Source organism: Sarcophilus harrisii, chromosome 4 (genome assembly GCF_902635505.1).
Source record: "Sarcophilus harrisii chromosome 4, mSarHar1.11, whole genome shotgun sequence".
Lineage (NCBI taxonomy): Eukaryota > Metazoa > Chordata > Mammalia > Dasyuromorphia > Dasyuridae > Sarcophilus > Sarcophilus harrisii.
The window spans coordinates 378,660,153-378,686,568 of record NC_045429.1 but is presented as its reverse complement, the minus strand read 5'-3'; the positions used below and the strand labels follow the sequence as shown (position 1 = coordinate 378,686,568).

The 26,416-nt window shown below is 33.6% G+C and overlaps 1 protein-coding gene and 1 pseudogene across 3 annotated transcripts in view; both read left to right on the top strand.

Moving 5' to 3' along the window:
* The window catches only part of RGS7 (regulator of G protein signaling 7), a 648,000-nt gene that overhangs the window by 52,921 nt on the left and 568,663 nt on the right, over positions 1–26,416 (top strand). The window lies entirely within an intron of this gene.
* LOC105750342 lies at positions 14,942–17,549 on the top strand (annotated as a pseudogene).

Here is a 26,416-nt window from a genome sequence, read left to right as displayed (position 1 = left end):
TTATGCAATCATTAGGCAGGCAAGCTGATTTGGCTTGGATTGGAAGCTCTGTATTGAAAGAACAGAGTTTTTGGGATGCATAGCTATGAGTAATGCTTCAGAAAGGCTTTATTCACCTCTGAATGGCTTGGAGGATGGGAAGGGGAAGTACTGTGAATGTGTCCCACCCCTCTAATAAAATCATTGTACTATAGTTTCCTGAGTTTGGGGAGTCTTGCCCAGTCAGGCTTCAATTTCTAACTCGGGGCTTTGTTCAGAACACAATGGAGAGTTTGTCAGTAATTTTCCAAAAGCATTTATTCCTTTGTGGAACTTTGCTAATATCAAGGACCTTCATTTTGGAAGTTGGAGATAGATTTGTGATCTGTGATTCCATATGCTTATTATATGTGTGTGATGAGATTTAAGAATGCACACTAAATGATAAAATTGGGGAGAGTAATTTGCACCAAATGATGAGAATGGTGTTGGTACCAAATGTTGGGATTCTGTCACATGACTAATTCACAATGACCTTTCCCTTTCTTTTCTTTTTTTAAATAATAGTTTTTTTTTATTTTCAAAATATATGCGAAGATAGTTTTCAATATTCACCCTTACAAAACTTTGCTATCATCTCCTCTAGACAGCAAATAATCTATGTTAAACATGTGTAATTCTTCTATAAATATTTCCACAATTATCATGCTGTACAAGAAAAATCAGATCAAAAGAAAAAAAAAAACAAGAAAGCAAACAGAAAGCAAGCAAAGAACAACAAAAAAAGGTGAAGATACTATGTTGTGATCTACCTTTAGTTCCCATAGTCCTCTTTCTGGATGCAGATGTCTATTGGAAAGGCCTGAATCACCTCATTGTTGAAAACAGCCATGTTCATCAGAATTGATCATAATATATTTTTGTTGCTGTGTATAATGTTCTCTTGATTCTACTCCACTTGGCATCAGTTCATGCAAGTCTCTCTAAGTCTTTCTGAAATCATCCTCTATCATTTCTTATAGAATAATAATATTCCATAACATTCATATACCATAACTTATTCAGCCTGTAACTGATGGGTATCCATTTGATGAAGTCTAGATTTGGGGTACCTAAAAGAAATTAGGATTTAATTGAGGTCTAGTGGAAGATTTGGGGTATAGGGAGTCAAATAGAGTTCCCCTGCAACACCTTTGGATTCATTGCAAGGATACGGAGTTAAATAAGATCTAGAAGCCACATAAGTCCCCAATAAAGGAATTTATTGGCCCAAAAAGCTAGATTGATAAAAGAGGTTTATTATGGGGTTTCGAAATAAGGTTAAAGTATAGTTAAGGAAATAGGTGAAGGATAAAGAGATAAGAGGAAACTGGAGACAGGGTTCCAGTGAACAGAGGGTCCTGGCATGCCAGGCATAAGGCCAGCATATTTGGAACCTCTGCCAAGAGAGGGTTCCAGCTTGGATCTTTTATAATGAGAGATGTAGCTAAAGGAGCCTGTGGATGGAGTCCCAAGCTGGCTCAGATCAGAGTGGGCTGGGACAGACCCTGATCTTCTATTGGAATTCAAAGGGACCAGAATTTGTGAATCAAAAGGTCCTTGATTGATAATTATATCAACTAGGAAGGGTTGGGAATCAGAAAGAAAGGAATCTTAAAGGGACCACACCCACATCACATTCAGTTTCCAATTCCTTGACACTACAAAAAGAGCTGCTACAAACATATTTGAACATGTGGTCCTTTTCCCTCTTTTATGATCTCTTTGGGATACAAGTAGAGACACTGCTGGATCAAAGAATATTCATAGTTTGATAATCCTTTGGGCATAGTTCCAGACTGCATCCAAATTGTACATTTTTAATACAATATTGAATAGTAATGGTGATAGTGGGCAACCTTGTTTCACCCCCAAATCTTATTGGGAATTTTTCTAATTTATCCCCATTACATATGATGCTTGCTGTTTTAAATAGATGCTTCTGATCATTTTAAGAAAACGTCCATTTTTCCTTATGCTCTCTAGTGTTTTTAATAGGAATGGGTGTTGGATTTTGTCAATTTTTTTTTTCTGTACCTATTCAGATAATCACATGATTTCTGTTAGTTTGGTTATTCATATAGTGAATTATGTCAGTAGTTTTTGTAATGGTTGAATTAGTTCACAACTCTACCAAAAATGTATTAGTATTTTAGTTTTCTCACATACCCTTCAACATTTATCATTATTTTTTCCTGTCATCTTAGTCAATATGAGAAGTTTGTAGTGGCACCTTAGAGTTTCCTTAATTTGTGCTTCTCTGATCAAAAGTGATTTAGAACATTTTTTTTTCATATGACTGGAAATAATTTTAATTTCTTCATCTGAAACTGTTCATATCCTCTGACTATTTATCAATTGGAGAATGACTGTGTTCTTATAAATCTGAGTCATTTCTGTATTTTAGAAACAAAGCTTTTATCAGAACCATTGGTTGTAAATTTTTTTTTCCCGAGTTTATTGCTTTCCTTCTAATCTTGTCTGCCTTGGCTTTGTTTATCCAAAAATGTTTTAACTAAATATAATAAAAATATTCATTTTACATTTTATAATATACCCTTTGGCTATAAATTCCTTCCTTCTCCACAGATCTGAGAAATAGACTATCCTTTGTTCTAATTTGTTTATAGAATCACTATGTCTAAATCATGGACCCATTTCAACCTTCTCTTGGTATAGGGTGGTAGGTCTTAGATAATGCCTAGTTTCTGCCATACAATTTCCAATTTTTCCAGCAGACCTTATCCCAGAATGTGGGGCCTTTGATTTTATCAAACACAAAATTACCATAGTCATTGACTATTGTCTTGTGAACCTAACCCATTCTGTTGATCAACTATTCTCTTTCTTAGCCAGTACCAAATGGTTTTCATGACCACTGTTTTATAATATAATTTTAAGTCTGGTACATCTAGGCCACCATCATTTGTATTTTTCCATTAATTCTCTTGAAATTCTTGACCCTTTATTTTTCCAGATGAACTTTGTCATTATTTTTCTAGTTCTGTAAAGTAATTTCTTGGCAGTTTGATTGGTATGGCACTGAATTAGTAGATTAATTTAGGTAGAATTGTCATTTTTATTACATTATTTTGGCCATCCCATGAGCACTTGATATTGTTCCAGTTGTTTAGGTCTGACTTTATTTCTGTGGAAAGTGTTTTGTAATTGTGTTCAAGTAGTTTCTATGTTGGCAGGTAAATTCCCAAATATTTTATATTATCTACAGTTATTTTTAAAGGATTTTCTCTTTGTATCTCTTGCTGCTGGACTTTGTTGGTAACATATAGAAATGCTAATGATTTATGTGAATTTATTTTGTATCCAGCACTTTGCCAAAGTTGTTAATTGTTTCTAGTAGTTTTTGGTTGATTATTTAGGATTCTTTAAATATATCATCATATCATTTGCAAAAAGTGATAATTTGGTTTCCTCATTACTTGTTCTAATTCCTTTAATTTCTTTTTCTTCTTGCTAAAGTTAATATTTCTAGTGTGATATTGAATAGTAATGGTGATAATGGACAACCTTGTTTCACCCCTGGTCTTACTGGAAATGCTTCTAATTTATTCCCATTATGTATGGTGCTTGCTATCAGGATGATCCTGATCATTTTAAGAAAACCTCTATTTATTTCTATGTTCTCTAGTGTTTTTAATCGGAATGACTGTTGGATTTTGTCAAATGCTTTTTCTGTATCTTTAAGATAATCACATGATTTCTGTTAGTTTAGTTATTCATATAGTGAATTATGCCAGTAGTTTTCCTAACATTGAACCAGCCCTGGTTCCTGGTATAAATCCCACTTGCTCATGGTCCTAGTGATAACTTGCTGTAATCTCTTTGCTAATATTTTATTTAAGATTTTTGCATCAATATTCATTATGGAAATTGCTCTGTAGTTTTCTTTTTCTCTTTTGAGCCTATCTGGTTTAGGTATCAGCACCATTACTGTTAACATAAAAGGAATTTGTTGGAACTCCTTCTTTCCCTATTTTTCCAAATGATTTACACAGTACTGGAATTAATTTTTCTTTAAGTGTTGGTAGAATTCACTTACTGGGAATTGTAAATATGAAAGAGATGCGAGAGAGCTGATAACTAGTGGGAAAGTGGTTTTAACAATTAACAAAATGTTAAGTTCTCTAGAGGAACTCACAATTACCCAGAAGAAAGAGAATATACCATGAATTGGGAGTATTCCATTGACTTGTAGGCCATATCCATAGAGGAGTTTAACACCCTAAAATTGTTAGTTAGCTATAAGAAGGAGAAAGACACCATAAAGTATGGGGGAGTGGGTGAGGAGAGAGATATGCTTTGGTGGACTAACCCAAAAGAGACTCAGTAAAGATGTTGTAGGACATGGACAGATTTATAGGGAAAAATTAATTGAATAGTGAGGTGGGGTTACCCAAGACCTCCACAGGGATGGGATTATAAAGTCGAACCAATTCCCATCAATGTCTTTCCCTGCTAACCTCAAGAAGTAACCTTATTAGTACTTCAGGTTTTCTTTGCCAATCCCCAGTTAATGACTTAGGACATTGTGGGGTGTGTGTGTGTGTGTGTGTGTGTGTGTGTGTGTATGTGAGAGAGAGAAAGAGAGAGAGAGAGAGAGAGAGAGAGAGAGAGAGAGAGAGAGAGACACTGAAAGAGAGACAGAGACTGAATCAGAGTATATTGCCACTTGTCACACTTGTTAATGACAAAATTGTAATATATTGTCATTTTGTCCAAATTTTGGTTCAGTTTATTTAAATTCAGTCAAGACAAAGAGAAAGATCCTACATTCAGCTATTACAACAGAAAGCTTTCATGCTAGTAAAAACTTGGAAACAATGTTCCTTCTAGTGATATGGGTCACAGCTTCCCCATTTTCCCTTACCTCTATACTTTCTAGTCCTGTGTAATTCTTTTTCACCATTTTCTGTAACCTTATTAATATGTTAGAGGTATTCTTGTCATTGTTTTTGTATCACTGTGGGTATAGGGAAGAAAGAAAACGTCTTAATGATTGCTATGTGCCAGGCACTGTCTCAGTACTGGGAATACAAATATAAGAAAAAAGAAACTTAGTCCGATCCCTTGAGAAGTTTAAATTCTAATGGGGGAGGGGGCAACATAAATGGAATTTAAAAGGGAAGAGGGGAGTTCATGAAGGTACCTAGCATAAGGACATGAATTTGAAGTCCAGAAAAATCAAGATAGGGTCAGGAAGGGAATGAAGGCAAGCTGGCCTCCCTCAATAAAATGAGGGCTTCAGGAGTGATTTGCAAGTGAGAGAAAGGGGATAAAATTGGAAATGGACATGGAGATGGACAACCCTCCATTTATAAGATATGCAAGTCACAGAAATGGTAAACAATTTAAGGTTAAAGAGGCTATAGAATGTGAGGGAAGTTTCAGGATAAAAAAGTAGAGGCATAGTTTTGAAGTCTAGACTATCAAGAACAAGTCTGGCAGAGAAATGAAAGAAGTGTTTGAGCTCTCCATCCTTTGAACCTTAGTCTTTGTAAATAAGGATAAATTCTTTTTGGTTATGGTTTGATGATTTTACTCACTTTGGAACCCTATTGGGGTGAGCTGATGATGGCAGTATAAGACATTTACATCATTACTTTTATTCTTCTTAAAATTTTCTAAAAATTCCAAAGATTTTTGAAAAATTATTATTCTTAAAAATAAGAGCAAGAGTAATTATTTTATCTAGTTATATACCTGACAATAGTTTTTTTGGAATCCGAAAATTATACATACCTACACAATGACATTTAGATAGGAATTGAATCCATGCCATAGATAATGATGAGTTCTAAAAAGTCATAATGAGATACAATAAGTCACAAAGGCAAGGAGTCATCTGGAATGAATTCATAGACTCAAACCCTCTCCAGGTTAAGAGGCAAAGCTTTTTTTGTAATGCTCAGCAAATGGGCAAAGTTCCTAATCAGTTTGTGATTAACAAGGATGAAGTGGGCCCTTTTATACTCTGAGGAAAGTGTGCAAACTATGCTAATGATGTGCTCCAGTAAATCAGTTGGTGGTTGTGGAAGTCCTGTTTATTCAATATGGCTTTAGGAATTGATGTCTATAGATTAATTCCTAGATTGTATAAGGTAACTGTGGATTTCAATATGAAATAGCCCCTTTTTTGTAGAAAATAACTCCATAGGGGCAGTTTCCTTTTTACTGGGGCTCACTCAGATACTGAGTTGATACTAGGGACAAGTCCATTCATTTCATCAGATAAAGCACATATATTTATAACTAGATATATGACTTTGGACCAATCACCACTTCCCTGGAATTCACTTCCCTTCTCCATGAACTGAAGAAACTGGATAAAGTTAGCAGTTTTCAAAGTGTGGTCTGTGGATTCCTGGGGCTCCCTGAGTTTCTTTCAGGGAGTTTGCAAGGTTGAAATTACGGTTATAATAATAATAAGATATTATTTTCCCATTAAAATATTCCTCCTTTTTCCAACTATATATTTGTGTGAAGGCAGATTTTCTTCATATACTTCAACCAAAGCAACATATTGCAACAGATTGGATGTAGAGATAGATATGAGAGACTAGCTGTTTTCTATTAAGTCAGATATTAAAGAGATTTACAATACTATATAAACAATGCCACTCTTCTCACTAATTTTTTTCATTTTGAAAAATATAGTCATTTTTCATAAAAACATTGTGTTAATATGTAATGGGGTTATTCTAAAATGTATTAAATATTTAAAAATCTGTTTTAATAAATATCAATAGATGTAACAAATAAAAGCTCTCTGAGGTCTTTGTTAATTTTTAAGAATAGAAAAGAATTCTGAATCAAAAAATTGAGAACTGCTGGACTACATAATTTATAAAGCCTGTGGCTCAAAACAGTTATGCTTCATCTCTGAGTAGGACACATTTTTCTTTATCTCTTTGAGATTTTATATCATAAGGCATGATATTTTACAGGTCCCAGGAAAAAAAAAATGGGATAGGGAAAACCAGAGCCAAGAGTCTAAATGTTAAATGTTTTACTGAATGACCTCATTGTCATTTATCCTTGTCTCCTGTGAAAAGTATTCTATCCTTCTATGTAATCCATTAGGTTAATGGATAGAGACTGCTTGTTTTTTTGTGTGTTTAAAGTCTTAGATACATCATGTCTTTTCTCAGCATTGATTTGTTTAGAAGAAATTTGTGATGTCTATCACTAGTAGTGTCCAGTGGGTGTTCTGCACTGCAATTCTTTTCACTTTCAGTTCTAGATCCATTTTAGCTCATAATAAATTTAGATCAGCATAAGGGACACAAGGGACAAACCCAACTGGATTTTGCATTTAAAATATGATAAAATTTTATTTAAAAATATTTAAAAATTCTTAACTTGAGGGTTGTACAAAAAAAGATCATGTCTGGATTTGAACTGCTGTATGAACTTTGCTGAAGCTAGGTGTGGATCAATCAAGATGGAGAAATAAAAACTTAGACATCAAAAGTATGCTTTTAAAAGGGTTCAGTTCCTAAAAAAATGAGATTTTATATTCAGATTGTTTTGAAAACAGCAAACAGATGAAACAATTGAAAAAAGTTAATTTATCTTAAAAAAAAAAAACAAACCTTACAAAACAAACTTCTTTTCATCATGGCCCTAAAGAAAGATAAGTAGAAAGAGAAGTTGGAGCAGACCACATGTAGCCAGAGAAGATCAAGCTAGAAAAGATAGAATATATACACATTAAATTGCAAGGTATTTCAATGGGGATATTTAGGGGAGTATTAGCTTCTAAGGGAGATAGAAAAGATCTGTTGTAAGAATTGGTACTTGATCTAAACCTTCAAGGAAGTTTAGGAATTCCAGGAAGCAAAAGTGAAAAGGCACAATATTCCAGGAAAGGGAACCAGACTGTATAAAGTAGCAAGGCAAAGGATAGAATTTTATCAACCTACTGGATCATTCTAAGTGAGAGCTTGTATCAAATAGGCCAGTTTGGCTGGAACTTAGTGATTGTGGTAAAGTAATGTACGGGTGTAGAGAGGAGGGATATATAAATAATGCAAAAAAAGCTACAAAGTCATTTAAAAAATTAGCCCTAGAAGAACTCTGTATTTTTATCATAGCCCAGATATTATATGTTGTATTTACTCTGAAATCAAAGAAAAGAATGAAACAAAAAAACTGTTTTTCTCTCACAAAATGATTTATTTTTGGTGTTTACTTTATAATTTGAAATTTGAAAAATTGTGATTTACTGTGGGTGCATGCTTCTTTGCCATATATAATCCCCAAATTTGGGGAATTGCTGTGGCCAAACAAACATTAATCCCTCTGGTGATGAGGCTTTCTGAAGTTGGCTAGGAAGTCACAGTCAGAGACGATGTCTACTATCAAATCCATCCTTGAAGGCTTTCTACCTCAGTAGGACTTCTCATCATTTGTATTGTATTGTTACTGTCATTCAAGACCCAGGATCAACATCATGATCAAATGAAATCTTGGAATTGGATTTTAATGGAGAACTTGGTAAATACTCAATACATTCTAATGGAATAGCTAGAAGTATTTATTAGGTATCTAATGTGCATGGCACTGAAAAGACAAAAATTAAAAGAAGCTCTTGCTTCCAAAAAATTTTGTATTGTAATGTACCTCTCCTCCCCCAATGAGAACTAAAGTATATACATATAAATAAACAAATACATTTTCAAATGTATTTATATATTTAGAGTTGAGAGAGACCATAAAGGGGTAGAGTTCCCTCATTTTATAGATGAGGAAACTCAGTCTCAGACAAACTAAGTGGCTTTCCATAGGTTAAACAGATAGCAGAGATAAGGTTTTGAATCCAGGTATTCTAATTCTAAATCCAATACTCTTTCTGCTACACTTTAAGATAACTGGTTTCCCCTATGCTTTAGAATGGCAGTATTAAAACATTAGCACTGGATCATCATTAAATCAAAACAGAGAATCTCACTTTTACTCATTTAGCAAAATGAGTCATGGAATAGAAAATTGAGAATAAAACTAAAATGAATTAGTCCTTCCTTTTTCTGTCCCAAGTTTTCAGTTCCTTCTGGTCAGCCAGGAAACAAAAAGATTTATGTGACCTCTTCTGGGCACAGAACATCAAACTAACACTTCAGACTTTAATGCAAATTGAGTGGTATCAATAATAGGAGGTACCTCTAGTTGGTTACATTTAAGCTTAAAATATTTAAGCTAAATAAAAATATTTTGATGAATAAATTTTTCCTGGCTGGCTCTTCATTACCTAAATGGACAAATGATGTTTCTAAGATATGACAAAACAGTCTATTATATTTCACTTGGCAGAAGAGTTAAGAAGAAGAGAAGAGAGTTTTGATGCAGGAACAGGACTAAATATAATTGAATTGCCTAAATATTCCAGTTAACAGCTACCTCACCCTTTTCCCCAATTATTAGGATGGCAAAGTAGTCTGGGTTTAGTTCGTCCAAATAAGGTAAGAGTATATTAAAGCCAAAAGTCACTAACATATGAATTCCATCCCTGTTCGGGGTAATTTCCATTACAATAGGATACAGTTGTACAAATACAATACAAAGGATGACAAATATGCCATTGTAGATGATCCAGTAGGTAGACAAAACAAATACTGCAATGGCAATTCCAATAATTTCCAGTCAAATAGTGCCAAGTCAAATGTCTGGGTTTTTCATTGCATTTTTAATATCTTCCAGGATTCCATCAGAACACATGAGAAAGGATGACCAGGTATGTTTAACTTCTAAAGATAATTCCCTGATTTGCTTTTACCTCCTGGGATTCTCACTTGGAGGCCATTAGTAATGTTGTACTAGTTGATGCTAATTGCCATGAGTGTGCAGAAGAAAAAAAAAGGCAATAGCTATGGCAGTCAAAGTTTCTGGCTACAGAAAGCTTTAAATAATTCAGTCAACATCCTGACTTCCCTCAGGAAACAAAGGGGAAGTCAGCGCATTAAACACTTATTCTGTATTTATGCAAGATTATTTGTATTTTTATAGTTTTTATTCACTTTTTCAGTAAACTATGAATGGATTTTATTAAATCATGGACTTGGATTGGTGTGTTCTGTATAATACCTGTAATAGTGTTGTGGACATGACATTTAGGCAATGATAATGATTTCAGTGAATCAAAATAAGCATGTCCAAAATGCTTTACTCCCTGACCCTCAAGATGCTTTTATGTTTGACCACTTTATCAGTTGCTGTGGATTGTGGATCAAAGACTCATTTCATGTTTTAGGCAAGAAAAAAAAATGGTCTTCTTAGCAAGACATGGTTTGCCTGTTGCATTTACTATCTTAAACAGACTTAAATTTTCTGATTTTTTAGTAGTCAGTCTTTTCATTAGGAAAATAGTTTCCTAGATAATATAGATGAATGATTACTGTGCTCAAGTTATTTAAGAATCTGTTGTGTCTATGAAAATTTAGCTTCTGCAAGGATGTGATCTAGAAGGACACTTAGAAGGAAAATGATCTAGAGGCTTAGACTTGCTCCTCTTTTACTATCAATAAAGGTTCCAACAATATAGCGATTCTAATCCAGAATAATGATGTCCAACTAATCTCCCAATAACTCTATTTATTGTTCTATCTCTTTCTAGTGAATAATATAATCAGCCTTACATACATCCATGCTTTGCTTTCTCTGCAAAGCCTATGCAAGTGTTCATGGTAATATAGGTTTCTTCTAATTACCCCTTATTTTCATACATATGCCTCAGTGCTATTGGCAGAAAGTCTTGGGAAATTTTAATGTGTATTACTTTGTTAATGTGTTCTGAAAATAATGTAGTTCAATGAAACTTTGCCTCATGATTGATGTCAATTGGATGTTTCAGTTTTAAAACATGTAAACTAAAAAGACAAACTTTGAAAGAATTAAACACATCTAGTATATTGTTTGTTGAAATGACTTATGAACAAATACATTTGCTAATGTAATAGTAAGAATATGGATTGAGTATGATAGCAGACCACTGCCTCAGCATGACCATTGGCCCATACTTTTCCCCTCAGAGAAAATTGGGAAAAGAGCTAAAATGTATCAGTCTTTTCTTTTTCTGCCTTAAACGCTGAATTCTTATTTAGCCAAAAAAAAATCCATATGTCTATCCTCTTCTGGGTACAAAGTATCAAATTAGATATTCAGGTTGTAATACGAGTTGAGGAGTTCTGACCATGGGAGGAACATCTAATTGATTACATTTAAGCTAAATCAGTTACAAAATATATCTCAGGGGAAAGAGACAATCATAATGCTTGCCACAGCGTATGTAGGTATAAAGGGACATATCAAGTTCATGTTTGTATATCTAGACATGGAATCCTTGCGAAAGCATTTTGAAATGTCTGTGTTGATAGTTGTAAAAAAAAAAACTGCAATTATTTATACTAATAGTTCCAACTTCACATGAATACTTCCTTGAGGGAACCATTTTAAAATCTTTAAAATTTGAATTGTCTATTTTCTTTTGAAGATGACAGTGATTCAATATTCATTCTATGATGTCTCTTCCTCTGGTCAGAAATCTCTATAAATTTTCTTTTGACAATAGAAAAAAATACAGATTCCTTACTCAGATTATATATTTTGCTCTAACTTTATTTTACAAATTAATTTCACATTATACTCCTTCAAATATCATGAATGCATATTAATATGATGCTTTTATGGTTTTCATAACACTCCTATGGGGACAGTAGCATAATTACTTTTAATTTCATTTTTTTAAATTTATTTTTTATTATAGCTTTTTATATTCAAAACATATGCAGGGGTAATTTTTCATCATTGACCCTTGAAAAAACTTCTGTTCCAACTTTTCTCCTCTTTCCCCCAATTCCCTCCCCTGCATGGCAGGTAGTCCCATACATGTTAAATAAGTTAAACTATATGTTAAATACACTATATGTATACATATTTATACAGTTATCTTGTTGCCCAAGAAAGATCAGATTTAGAAAGAAGGTAAAAATAACCTGAGAAGAAAAAAAAAAAAACAAAAATGAAAGCAAACAGTAACAGAAAGAGTGGAAATGTTATATTGTGGTCCATACTCATTTCCCAGTGTTCTTTCTCTGGGTGTAGCTGTTTCTGTTAATTACAGATCAAATGGAACTGATTTGGATCCTCTCATTGTTGAAGACAACCATGTCCATCAGAATTGATCCTCATATAGTATTGTTGATGAAGTGTATAATGATCTTCTGGTTCTGCTCATTTCACTTAACATTAGCTCATGTATGTCTCTCCAAGCCTCTCTGTATTCATCCTGCTGGTCATTTCTTATAGAACAATAATATTCCATAACATTCATATACCACAATTTATTTAGCCATTCTCCAAATAGTGGGCATCCCTTCAATTTTCAGTTTCTAGCCACTATGAAAAGGGTTGCCTCCAACATTTTTGCACATACATGTCCCTTTCCCTTCTTTAATATTTCTTTGGGATATAAGCCCAATATTAAAACTTCTGGATCAAAGGGTATGCACTCTTTGATAACTTTTTGAGTAGAGTTCCAAATTGCTCTCCAGAATGGTTGGATCTATTCACAACTCCACCAACAATGCATCAATGTCCCAGATTTCCCACATCCCCTCCAACATTCATAATTATTTTTTCCTGTCATCTTAGCCAATCTGACAGATGTGTAGTGGTATCTCAGAGTTGTCTTAATTTGCATTTCTCTGATCAATAATGACTTGGAACATCTTTTTATATGACTAGAAATAGTTTCAATTTCTTCATCTGAAAATTGTCTGTTCATATCCTTAGACCATTTATCAATTGGAGAATGGTTTGCTTTCTTATAAATTAGAATCAGTTCTCTGTATATTTTGGAGATGAGGCCTTTAGCAGAACCTTTAGCTGTAAAAATGTTTTCCCAGTTTATTGCTTCCCTTCTCATCCTGTCCGCATTAGTTTTATTTGTACAAAAGCTTTTTAATTTGATAAAATCAAAATTTTCTATTTTGCGAAAAATGACCTTTAATTCTTCTTTGGTCACAAATTCCTCCTTCTTCCACAGGTCTGAGAGATAAATGATCCTATGGTCTTCTAATTTATTTATAATCTCATTCTTTATGCCTAGATCATGAATCCATTTTGCTCTTATCTTGGTGTACAGTGTTAAGGATAGGTCAATGCCTAGTTTCTGCCATACTAATTTCCAATCTTTTAACTTCATTTTACAGATAATAGAGTTAGAGTTCTTTAGCCAGTTAATGTTAAAATTTTATTTTCAATCAGTCTCCAAACTATAAGTCTGCATCATTTTCATTATGCCGCAGTGCCTTTCTTCATATCTCTGAACAAGGAGGCTACTCAGAAAGGCAAATTCACGAATAATTGGGCTTCAATGTATTTTCCTTTTTTTGAAGAGTTTTAATAAGCCAGACAGTGGAAGATCTGAATTACATGTACAATTTGCCCGTGTCATTGACTAAGAGGCAATATTTCTTTTATCTTGTCTGAATTTTGTAATTAAAATAACAAAATAACAGTTTTCCACTTTAACAAAAAACAGTTGAAGCCTTCAGTCTTGTAGGACTGGCTTTGCCGACAACTTTTGATAAACCCAACTTCCAGAACTCACAAAATCAAAAATATATTAAAATTCCCCATTTTCGTTATTTTTATCCCTATTGAATTTAAGTGTGTTAAAATTTGGCTTAAGTCATTTATTTGATTTCTTTATGATAGTAGCCCATATTTGTATACTTTGCTTCCAAAAGCCTTATGAGTTATGTGATACAAATACTTTTAAATCTGAATTTCTAAGATGAAGAAACTAAAGCTCAATGAGACAAATTGAGCCAGACACCGTTGCATAGCTAAGTATCAGAGTCAGGATTTGAACTCCATGTTTATGTGTCTTTTCATTTCATCATGATGCCCACTTAGGACTGGTTTGCATTTCTCTTCTCCATGAAAAAAGAGTGATCTTTCATTTTGAGTGAAATAGTAAAGTACATATTTAGTAAAGTAGTGGGATAGGCTACTTAAATTCCTCGTCTGGGAAAACAGGGAAGTAGCCATCCCATCTTTTTGTTTATTTGACAAAGACCTATAGCACTACTTCCCTATCAAAGTAATCTATCTATGCACTATCATAATGAGTTGAAGCCACCACAAGACTTATGAAATTCATATCCTTTTACAAATACATATTCTAACAAAATATAACTAATAATGCATCTCAATTGTAAGATTTGGGATTAATTCTCATGGACAACAGTTGATGCATATTTGAAGGCATTGTTAGCCATGCTATCTCCATTGATGCCTGCATAAACCATTTAAGGTACATGCCTACAGTGATTTCTCTATATTTTGTAAACTCCAGGAGTTCTATTTACATCAAGATATGTAATTAATCACTCAAAAGTAAAAAAGAGTCTTGGAAAAGAAATCCTGCCAATAAATTGTTTAGAACTTAGCTAGAGTGGTGGAGCTCATTTCTTATTGAGTTATTTACAATTATTAAGTATAGGTTAATAAGGGTAGACATTATTCTATTTTTAAGTAAGATTATTTCTTGTCCTAAAAATCATAGAAGTGATAGTCTTAATTTATATAAAATAAAGTTTTATTATAGTTCATTTCATTCCCCCTTACCCATTTAAATTGTGTGTCTAAATAGCTTAGCAAAGCTATTAGATGAATTGGAAACATATCTTTCTATTATAGCAAAAGATAAGACAAGCATTTTCCATAGTTCAGTGGATTGGGAAAGTCAGTGTTAATTAGCTGAATGATGCTAGATATGCTTCATCTCTCTGTCTCTCATCTTCCCCTTTTGTAAAAATGAGATTAGATAATCTCCAATTTCCTCTCCTTTGGTTTTGTCATCCTAAAGTTGACTATATTGAAAAGTGCTGTTAGTCTTAAGATGGACTGGGTAAGGCAGTGGTGATATTTCAAGAAGCAGTACCACTGCTAGAAAAAGAGCTTGGACATCATGTTGCCATCGTTGTATAAAAAGGACAATACATTTGTAAGCGTTTCCTTTTTAATGATATTTCTTAAGAATCCCTCTTGGCATTTAGGATCAATTTTTAGCATTCTCAATTTTTCAGTTTTTACAGATAAAGAAAAAATGTTTTATTTGGCAGTGAAACAAGTATTTCTATGACAACTCTTGGGCATAAAGGCACATGGGCTGTAATAAAAGTATAGACAACTTGCTCTCTAAGCACTGACATTTAACAAGAAAGTTGTAACATGTATATGAAAAGACATATCAGTAAATACTTTAAAAACTTCCTGTAAGTACCAATTGATATAGTCATGAAAATCTGTGTTACTAAATGGTGATGATATGCTGAATGAAACAATTGGTTAATCTCCCTTTGGAGCATAGAAGACTTTATAACAGAGATGAGATTTAAGGAATATTTTTTGATGAGATAAAATGAATTGACCCAAATTTCACAGCATTCAAGGTCAACGAGTTTCTTCTAAAACACAGATATGTCCTTGTTTGTTATCCAAGTAATTTGATTTACTAACAGACCCTGCCAAAGTAAAGAAGATTAGGCAGAAGGACATCTATTTAATTCAGCTTGGTAATACTCCAAGATTGCCAACAAAGCTGAATCCAAGAACCTAAATGGCTGTGATGAACAAAGCAGAAAAGAACCGACCTTTGTTTTTCAAGCATCAAATTAACTTCCCTAGAGAATTCATTTCAAAAACTCACATTTTAACATTTCAAATGAATGTTGATCTAATTAGGAATGTCTGTGTTGCTTTTTAAAAAAAAAGTTAATAAAAAGCTACCTGATATTCAATTCATCATCATCATCATAATTTTTTGGTTTTTATTTGGACTATTCAGTTATTTTTATTCTTATTTTTAATATTTATAATTCATCAGAGTATTTGAGATGTATTTCTAGGGTATTTTTTCATAATTTTAAAAATTGTCACACAGTCATTACCAAAAGGTTCTATATTTGTGTTTAAGTGATTGACAAAATCAGATTTGGGAGGTAGAGAGAAAGTATATACTAATAAATTTTGAATGCTTACTTTTTTGAGAGATTTTTTTCTCCAACAGTCTTCTATTCCTTTTAGGGAGACCCTTATACCAACTCACATTTGCAGTGGCAGGTTGGATCACTAGAAGGCAAGTAGCTACATATCATTTTCAGGTTAGGGATATCACTGAGAGATACTGGGAGTGGGTGGAGATGATTCCTTTAATGTTGTCAGATTATTCTCACAACAGTGTGTTTTGCTTTAATCAATCTGTAATTATGGTTAATATCTTCTCTACATTGTTGACCAAGAGAATATTCTACCGCCCTTTAACCAATTAACATCAGTGAACTTTTACAAAAGGACATTTATTGTCTCCCACAAAATCTCTCCCTCTCCTTTTTTCTCTCCCTCTCCCTCTCTCTCTCTCCCCTTTCCTCCCTCTCTCAACGTGTATCTGTCTGTCCTGTCTGTCTACTCTGTCTCTTCCAAACTCAGACACATACACACAGAGTCATGTTCTCATTTCTGCCCTCACTCTTGCTTGGTGGCACAGGTGAAGAAATGAAACCTAACAACAGTGACCTAACAAGCCGAGAGGGAAAATGTCTTCATATACCTTCTTTGTGGAAATCTGCTGAGAGAAACACAAGAAGTAGTCAGATGCTTCTGTGAATTTCTCAGAATTTTCTAAAAAGTACTCAGAAAGGTAGAAGACAATGTCTACTAAAGAGAAAGGAAAATTTGAGAATGTGAAAAAACCTGATAAGGTTTTTTGTGAAAGAGAAAAGAGAAGATACATACCACCTAAAGGAGAAATAAGCAACAAAAAAGTTGTTTAAGGATATCAATGCATCAAAGAGACCTCATTTGAATTTTTCTTGTTCTGTTCTGAGCAACATACATAAATCAAAAGGTAACTCCCTAGTCTTTCTATTAGAGATATGGACAAAAAAATTTGGGAGAAATATGGATTAATACTGCTGCGATGAGGAGCAACTTTATGAAAAGACAGTTAAATTGAAGAAAAAATATGAAAAAGATATCACTGCATACAAGTCTAAAGAAAAACTTGAGATGGGTAAAAAGGGAGAAATTATCACATCTCAGAAGAGCAAGAAAAAGGTTGAGGAAGATGAGAAAGATAAAGATGATGAGGATAAACAAGACAATGAGGATGAAGAAGAAGATGATGAATAAGTTGGTTTTAGAGCATATTTATTTTCCTGTCTTTAAAGCATCTAATACTTCAACTCCTAACATATAAAGAACTTGCTCCTTTTAAAGTAATAAATGAAATGTAAGGCTAAGATTAAAAAATTGTATGGTATCTTTTTTTCTGTATGATTTACAATGGCACTGAATATGTCTTTGGCTAGTCCTATCCTTTTGTGGAATGTTTAATCGCCATTGACTAATCTTGCCTAGCAGAGTATGGAAGTTGAAAACTGACATCAAAATTTAGAGCTAGCACCAGCCCTAAAGTCAGGAGGACCCGAGTTCAAATCTAATCTCAGACACTTAACACTTCCTAGCTGTTTGACCCTGGGGAAGTCACTTAACTCCGATTGCTTTAGCAAAAAAAAAAAAAAGAAAAAGAAAAATTCAAAGCTGATTCTTTTTGGCACACACAGCACAAACTCATTATATGGGGGCATATAGTTCATCTTCATATGCAGCATATGATATAATTGTTCTGTTAAATACCACTCTAACTTCAAAAAAAAGTTGCAGCTGTTTTTTTTTTTGACATTTTGAATGCTTCTAATTAATTTTTTTTTAATTAAAAAGGACATTTACTAAGAAGAGATAGATTAAAAAAAAACAGGAGTTGCAAAACATTTCCTTCTATAACAGGGGCATGGTCCCATTTTACTTTGGTCCCTGGGGGAGAGCTTTAAACTTAAAGCAGTAACTACAAAACATTTACCCTACCAAGTTCACTTCTGAATGTGGTATAAACAATGGAGGGGTTACTTGCTATCTTGCTTGAAGAGCATGGAGTCTTAGTGGCTTCTTGGCTGGGTTAAGCAATTTGTTTCTGATATTAGGCTGGCACGTTATTTGATTCAGCTCCTGAAAAACACTGGTAAGAATTATCAATCATTTGAGTTCTCATATGGCCCTCTACCAAAGGAAGGAAGATCCAAATAAGAGCTAGATTAATATAAGACAAAGGATTGCCTACTAGGCTATATGCTCACTGGTTTCATAGTAGCTCCTGGTGGGAGAGGTCTTTCCCCCAGCTGGAGGTCTCTTCACTAAAATACATTTAGGAAAAGAGACTGAGGTCAAATTGTTGGTATCCTTTGAAGTTATACTCAGTTGTAGTTAATAGCCAATAAAAAAGGCTCTCTTAGATACAGAGTCAATAAGATATAATCATTAGTAGTAGAAAACAGGTCCTTCCATTATATATTCCCCAAAGGAGGCTTATCAATAGTCACAGGAAAAATTGCTTTAGGTAGAGTACACTGAGCATGATCTTGAGGACTAGACTTTCACTGGGCAGCCTCCTATTACCTCTGTTTAAGTATGTGCTAGAAGATTCTAAAGAATGAATTCTCAGGAATAAATTGTACTAGTTAGTTACTGAAATTAATTTCAATTTTAAGATTTAATTTCTCTTTTTTTTGTCCCTTTTTACTCTGAATCTCTGATTTTCTCACTTGTTTGTTCTATCTCTCTAAATATCTGCATATGCATGTAGGCTCATAACACCATATATTTGTGGTGATTATCTTTAGAAGGTTTGAAAAATAATGCAGTGAATGTGTTCTGGCTCCCTTAACAGCTGTTCACATATAGAGGTATAAATACAAACCAGTATGAGGCTTTGCTTGAGGTCTCACAGAAATGATTGTGTAGTTGAAACCCATCCTCTCATTGAATATTATTTTTATTTGCTGGCATCTTTCCGACATTTCTATGGCCACCTGGAGGAGTCCACCCACATTTAAACAAAATATAGCACTAAGATATATAGCTGATGGCACCCACACACTCCTCATATAGTATACACAGCCAAATCTTCAATTGTACAGCACTAGTCATGTTGGTTGGAGGGTTAAAAGAGAAAATGAATAGGCCTAAGATTCTCTTAAACTTTCTCCAACTTCCCTCAACAATTCATAACTGATCTCAACTAGATAGCACAGTGGGTGAAACACTGAACCTGGAGTCAGTAAGATTTGAGTTCGAATGTGGCCTTTCTCAGTTTTCTCATCTGTTAAATGGATGTGATGGCAGCATTTGTCTTTCAAGGCTATTAAAGGATAAAACAAGATACTATTTATAAAGTTGTAAAGTGTTTTCAAATTTAAAAGGACTATATAAATATTAGCTATCATCATCATCATCATCATCATCACCATAGTTATCATTATCTTCTATGCCATAAAAATGGTATCTGCCTAGAAGACCAAGAATACAAGGAATAGTATCAATCCAAATAATAGTAACTCTCTGTACTTTAGATCAACAGCTTTTTCAAACTACCTTTTCCAAAAGATATAATAAAACAATTTAAAATATTAAAATGAGGTGAGAACATTTATTCGATAATAACAAAATGCTAACAAATTCTGATGTTTACAGTATTGATTAACTTCTCATTTTGTACAGATGAATCCATTGATATTGAATAGTTTCATTTTATTATCTATTGGATTTATTTGAACTAGAAACAAACTTTTCCCCCTTTTCATTCTCAGAAAATTTGTTCAAGAGTTTTCCTAGAATCCTAGAGATATTATCAAAAATAATTCAGTCAATAAGAATTTTAAAGGACTTATTCTATGCAAGGTCCCTTAACAACACTGAACATATAAAGAAAAATTTAAAACAATACACTCTCAAGGAGTTCGCTATATAGGGAAGACAATTTGCAGATAACTATGTCCAAGTGAGAGATGAATAAATAAACTGGATAAATTGTAGATAATCTAGAGAGGGAAAGATCTAGCTTTAAGGAGCAGGTCAGGGGTGGAGAGGAGAAAGGCTTTTTTTTTTTATTAAAAGTAGAATTTGATATGATTTTCACGCAAATTAGCTCAATTTTGGCCATTTTTCTTGAATCCCTAAGCCTCATTTTATGGAGTCTCCTGCTACTGGTCTCGACAGAATACAGTAAAAGAGGCAAATAAGTTCAATAAGTTTTTATAAATATGTTTTTCTTTAAGTAACATCTTGGAAGTTTCAATACACATATCAATAAAGAAGAATATTTTGTATCAAAGGTGCTAAGAGATTTAGACCCAGAGATATATTCTCAGAGGATATCTGCACTAAAGCAGAAATTTTGAGTTTTGAAATTAACAGCATAATTTCCATAGCTAGAATTCTGGGAGTTAGAAATGATATAGGAAAAAAATGCTTTAATACTTTTAAGATATCTATGATTTCATCTGCGTATATATAAAATCCCTGTACTTTTGCAAATCATTACCCCTCTTTACCTTATTCATTTCCCTAAATGTTTTTGCCTTTTCCACTCCAAATAATATGCCACTTCTGATAATGGCCCTCTCTATACTTTTTTCCAGTTAATCCTCAAATGACAGATACACAGTCCATTTCTTTGCTCATACTCAAAGCTTTAATAGCTTTGGAAGTCTAGCTACATATAATACATATAATCAGTTGGTTAATAAAAATTTATTAAGTACCTACTACGTGCCAAGTATTCCACTTAGAAAGACAAAAGATAGCCTGTGTTCTCAAGGAGCTCATAATCTAATAAAGGAGATGATATGCAAATAAGATAAATTAAATATAATTAACAAGGTGAAGGGACTACAATTAAGTAGAAATAGGAAGGCTTCTTGCTGAAGGGAGCAAACTGGGTGGTGACATGTATAGAAAGTCTGGGCCTAGATTCAGGAAGATTCGTCTTCTTAAGTTCCAATCTGGTTTCAGATACCTACTAGCTAGTAGTAAGACTCTAAGTAAGTCATTTAACACCATTTGCCTCAGTTTCCTTATCTATAACATGAACTGAAGAAGAAAATGGCAAGCCACTTTAGTATCTTTGACAAGAAAATCCTAAATGGAGTTAAGAAGAGTTGGACCTGATTGAAAAATGATTGAGCAACAAAAAACAACAAATCTTGTAGAAGGTGTAATTTTAGCTAGTACTTAAAGGAAGCCAGAGATGGGCATCCTTCAAAAACCCATTATCATTTCCATGCCATGATTGGAATTTATAAGGGTCTTATTTTTTGATAATAAAAAAATATCTGGGTCAGTCTTGGTGAAGATAGTAATGGGATATAGTATAACATTTTAGAAAACCAAACCAGTTCTGGAGACAGACAGATATATACATACAAACACACACACACACACACACACACACACACACACACACGAGAGAGAGAGACTGACAGAGAAAGAGATAGAGAGAGACAGATGCAGAGACAAAGACAGAAAGATAAAGAGACAGAGACAGTGACAAATGCACACAGAGGGAGACACACAGAGACAAAGAGACAGAGAAAAAGAGAGAGAGAGACAGAGACAGAGACACACACATAGAATGAAAGAGAAAGAATGAGAGAGAGACAGAACAAGAGAAAGAGAGACAGAGAGGGAGACACACAGAGAGACAAAGAGACAGAAAAAGAGAGACAGAGACAGAGACACATAGAGAGAGCGAATGAAAGAGAGGCAGAGAGAACAAAAGAGAGACAGAGAGAACGAGAGAGAGAGAGAAAATGAGAGAGAGAGAGAGAGAGAGAGAGAGAGAGAGAGAGAGAGAGAGAGAAAGAGAGACAGAAAGAGACACACACAGTGAGAAACTAGTGCATACAAAATAGAGAAGGTAAAGCTGGATGCTTCTGGAAGTAATAGAGAAAGAGTCATGAGTCTGAGTTTTTTAGCTATATATAATGTATGGGTCCTGAAGAGACAAATCATATGATTCTGTTAATATAATAAAAAGAAAAGGGGAAGCAAATATTTAAAATGCAATAATCTGTAATGTCCGGACTACCTCCCTGGAGGTCTCAGGATCAGCCAGAGTCAGAATAAGTAAAAGTCTTTAGGCGATCTTTAGGGGGAGAAGTTAAAGAAGCAGGCAAACTGCCAGGAATTTTGCCAAAGATCTCTTCTCAATTCTGGAGTCCAGAATCTCTATCTTTCTTCTCCTCCTGCTGTGGCCAAGTGAGTCTTGAGCCTCTGTCACCCCACCCTCTAATTCTTGCCACAATTATCTTGACCCCAAACATTGAGCCAACACCAAACAGTGAGAAAGGCCATTTTTCCAAATATATGCTAATAGAGTCATTGTCAAATAGGTAATTAGACAAGTGCTTGGTTATCTGATTCAAGTGTACCTTTTCATAGTTTCAGCCCTTTACAATAATCACCTTGAAGTTATTGTAAGTAAGATATTATTTAGTAACTTCTCAGAGACCCATTAGATTGATCAAACTTTAGTATTGATTCTATGGAATTTTTTTTTAACCTCTTGTTGCTTTGGATTATGATTTTGAAAATCAAAGAAAGAAGGAAATATAGGGATCAAAAATAGCAAACAGGGGACAGCTAGGTAGCAGAGTGGATAGAGCACCAGCCTTGAAGTTAGTAATACCCGAGTTCAAATCTGGCCTCAGACACGTAACACTTCTTAGCAGTGTGACCCTGGGCAAATCACTTAACCCCAATTATCTTAGCAAAAAAAAAAAAAAAAAAAAAAAAAAAAAAAAAAAAAAAAAAAAAAAAACAGTGCACAAACTTTAGTAAACAATCACTTTTTAAAATATGGGCATTGTTCTTTTCAGAAAATGACATATAAAAGATAGGGTATGAAGTAGTCTTACTTTGTGCTCTCTCTCTCTGGACATTTGTACAGGGCAAGAAGACAGTACAGAACATAAGAGTGATAGGAAAAGACATTTGTCAGTAAGACATAAACCAAAAACATGAGTCAAGAAGAGACTGTTGGGAAGAGAGTAAAGAAAGATATGAGTGAGAATAGTAATCACATGTGGATTAGGAACTGGAGTAGGGCTATAAAGGTAATTAGGATAGAGAAGAAGCTTTTTCTTAACCAACAAGTGTCTGAGGATGGCTTCCATATATGAATGTCTGGTAATTATACAGAGATATAGACTCTAATTTCACCAAAATCTCTAATTCCCCACCTTGGTTACAAAGAGACTTTGTTTTAGTTTTCTTCATTAGAGTTCTGAGTTTGCAAATTAAGATCCAAACTACTCTGTGGGGAAAGGTAATGACACTTCACTTACTAGAAACATGATATGTGATTATTTTCTATTGCTTCACTATTCACTTCTATTGTAGATTAATGTTGCTTTTTATGTTTCAATACCACTTGGATCCTTGGCTTACTAGTAGTTGGCAATGAGGTAACTAGAAAATTCTCTCACAACTCTTTAGTTTGGATGGAGTTAAAACAACCAAAGAGAGTATTAATTATGAGAACCTCCATGATAGGAATCCATTTAGGCTAACAGAGATGTGACTCTGACATAGGAATTATGTAATGGGTATAGGATAATTGAACATTGTAAAAGCAGATTTAAATTAATCCAACAAAAAAAAACAGTTATTGTCTTTCTCTGACTTGCTAAGACTTATATGTATTATATTGATGTGTGTCATTAATTAGGTTCAGAAAATAGTACTTTTACTGACATTTTTGGGCAAAGGTTAATTAAAAAATGTTTATTAAAACCTTATCAAGACTATATCAATCAGAAGTCTAAACTGATACATGCCTTTGTAACCTATATATAAAATAAGCTTGGAAGAATTTTCCTAAGTCACAGAAAATACCTAGAAAATGTTCTGTTTTAAAACTGGTTTCAGTTTCATCAACTCTAAAATGGGGCAGGTGAGCTAGATGACGTCTACCATGCCTTCAAGTTAGGGATTTATGATGCTACAATTTTATTAGCTTGTTTAATTACTTGTTTAGTAAATTCAGGTAAATAAGAAGTAAAATTTGGGGAAATGGGAAGTTGGAAGAAGACTGGCATTTTAAATAAAATTCATAATAATATTCCGTAAGAGAGTAGCAACTAGGATTTGGTGGAGGATTAAAGAAAATCTATCCCAAAAATGCAAAAAAAGGAAGCAAAAGAGAACACTGTTAATAACATCTGCAAAGATTTTTAGAGAAAGCCTAAAAAGCACAGAAAAATCAGAATACAATAATATTGCAGAAAGAGAGGAGAAATTAATGAACATACTGAGACAAGATGACACATAAAAGGTAGAACAGACCTGTCATGAAATGACAAAGCCCAAGAAATTAATGAGTACCTGAGAACTGGACCTATTTTTTTTTTTTAATTAGAGGAGGGTGGGGAATAAAGAAGAGGAGAAACTTGGCCAATTAGTAAGTCAAAATGATACTGCTAAAACTAATTCCTGAAAATCAGGTAAGGGAATACTTGTGAAAACTTGAATTCCCAGACTCCCCCATATGAAATGCTTCCCAGGGATTTTGCTAACAGATTTAATGAACCACTTCCAATTATTTTGAAAATAATGGGGACCTGGCATGAGACCAAGAATATGGGGGAAAGCTGCTACATTTTTAAAAATAGGCAAATTGCAGTCCTAAAAATCTGGTGTTAATACTTTAAACATTTATGGGATAAATATGAAAGAAGAAAAAGATGATGACAGGATTGAATAAATGGTTCCAGGGTTATCAGATCCCAAAAAGGGAAAAGAATTCTGTAATGTAGTGTAAGCGTTCCCTCCAACCTTACAGTGTATTCTGAGGAACTCAAAATGTGCCATTTATGTTATCCTCTTTATTTTCACACCATCCTTTGTTGGAGATGAAGTAGCAGACATCTCCATTTTATCAATGAAAGGTTAAGGGTGATCAAATTAGTATCTGGGATGAATATAAGCATACTGATTTCGAGGTTTTGGACCGCCACCCTAAGCACTTAGTGTTGGTGTTCTAGGAATTAATATTCACTATGCCCACACATGTGTATCTTTCCCTTTTATTGATTTCCTTTTCATACATTGTATGTGCTTTTTGTTTATTTGGTTAGCCACTGAGCTAGTAATCCATAGAATTAAAGAATCATGAAATGAACTCAGAAATCATTTTATCCAATCTCCTTATTTTATGCATGAGAAATCTGAGTGTAAGTTGTAAAGTGACTTGCCAAAAGTTAAAAATTATCACAAATTTTTAATAGAGAAGTTTCCTTATAAAACATGACTTAGGGAAATGATGAAAATTTAAATGTTTTTATTGAGATAAAGAAAAAATCCTTCAAAGCAAGGGATATATTTGTTAGAGAACTGATTTTCCCAAAATATATGAAATAATTTTGAAAACATCCAAACACTTTTCTATAGGTGTTTGAATTAGATTTTCTATAAAATCTCTTCATACTCTAAAATCTTATGGTTGACTTTTTTAAAATGCAATTTTAAAATATTTAAAATACATTATAGATGCTTTGTAGCTTTCTTTTATAACTTTTTATAACTTAATTTTGCTTGGAAAATAACATAACTAGTTCAAACACCTATAGGTTGCAGAAATCTTTATGATTTTCCTGGTTGTTGAAACAAAAGGGATGTGTGTAAGCACATATTTTGAGAATGAATTATTTATTTAACTGAAATATTGTGATTTTTTTCTGCAATGGAAATTATACCAACTTCTTTTGTTTTTCACATAGTCGTGGTGGATGGGAAGAGAAAGATAAAAAACAAGTAGGAATATAGGTATAAAACATTGCATGCTTCCCAATTGGCTGAGAGTTTATTAAATTAAATTCTAAACAGTTGAGCAGGCAAATATCAAAAATGAAACCTCTCTTACAGAAGAAAACATTCCTGTCTGATGATCATAGTATATGTTAGTGGAAAATCTGGATCCAGGATTCTTGACTTCGGAGCCATAGACCCTAGGATAGATTTGGGGAGATATGTGAATTTGGATAGCCAAAAAAAAAAAAATCCCATCTTTATGCCAAAATAATTGATTTCCATTATAATTCTATTCATTTTAGTTTATTCATTTAAAATTATTATTCTAAAAAGTCCGTGGAGTTTTACCGTACTACCAACAAGGTTCATGGTACAAAAATGGTTAAGCATCTCTATTCTACGTTGAAAAAGTATGATGATTTTCCATGTTAGGAAAAAAAAACCTATATCTACACATAATAGTTTAGAAAGTTTAGGTGTCAACTGACAGAGCACTATGGTTTTTTCCCCCTTTTTGAGCCAGGGTAATATGAATTTCTGTACAGTATTTGATTTTCCAATGTAAATAAATCCTTGGAAATGCAGTATTGTGGTCTCAACCATGTAGGTAGGGAGAATAATAGCAAAGTGTGAATAAATGGTAGAATTTGGCATCTATAAATAGTGGTGA